Source organism: Engraulis encrasicolus, chromosome 24, assembly GCF_034702125.1.
Source record: "Engraulis encrasicolus isolate BLACKSEA-1 chromosome 24, IST_EnEncr_1.0, whole genome shotgun sequence".
In the NCBI taxonomy this organism is placed as follows: domain Eukaryota; kingdom Metazoa; phylum Chordata; class Actinopteri; order Clupeiformes; family Engraulidae; genus Engraulis; species Engraulis encrasicolus.
Genome location: NC_085880.1, coordinates 19,305,053 through 19,305,764, shown reverse-complemented (window position 1 = coordinate 19,305,764; position 712 = coordinate 19,305,053).

Sequence of the window (712 nt, the reverse complement as noted above, 5' to 3'; positions counted from 1 at the left end):
TCCAAGTCCGTCTGCAAAGAAGGGGTGGTGTCAAACGCTCACAAGACACAAAAGCGCTACGTAATGCCATAGTCGAGCAGGTTTGTGCTGCACCCTGGTGGCGACAACCGTGACCGACGCAGAAATATTCTAGGGTCCATAATAAATATTCCATCATATTTTGGTGAGTTAAAGCAACATGACTATTTCAAGGCAATAACTCCAAGACGATTTGCGTACAATTATAATAATGGTTCTACTGCTTGGATGGAATATGGGGTATGAAAAATGTAAGGGAAATTCACATCACTGGCCCAGTGGTGACTGACAAAAAAAGACACAGGAACAACACCCAAAAAAAACAAGCATATAACGCACACAAAACTCTGAAGTTGCTTATCATAAAGAGGCACAGACACGCACACTCTCTCTCTCTCTCTCTCTCTCTCTCTCACACACACACACACACACACACACACACACACACACACACACACACACACACACACACACACACACACACACACACACACACACACACACACACACACACACACACAAACACACCACTCAAGCCTTGAGTCTGCATATTGTCTGTGAAGTCACGGGTTACCTTGGCTGTAGGCGAGGCGCTCCATGCTCTCGCTGTGGGTGATGCCCCAGCGGTGGAGGCTCTGAGGGGAATACATCAGCCCTTCCACCAGCTGCTCACTGGGTCAAGATGGAGGAGCTC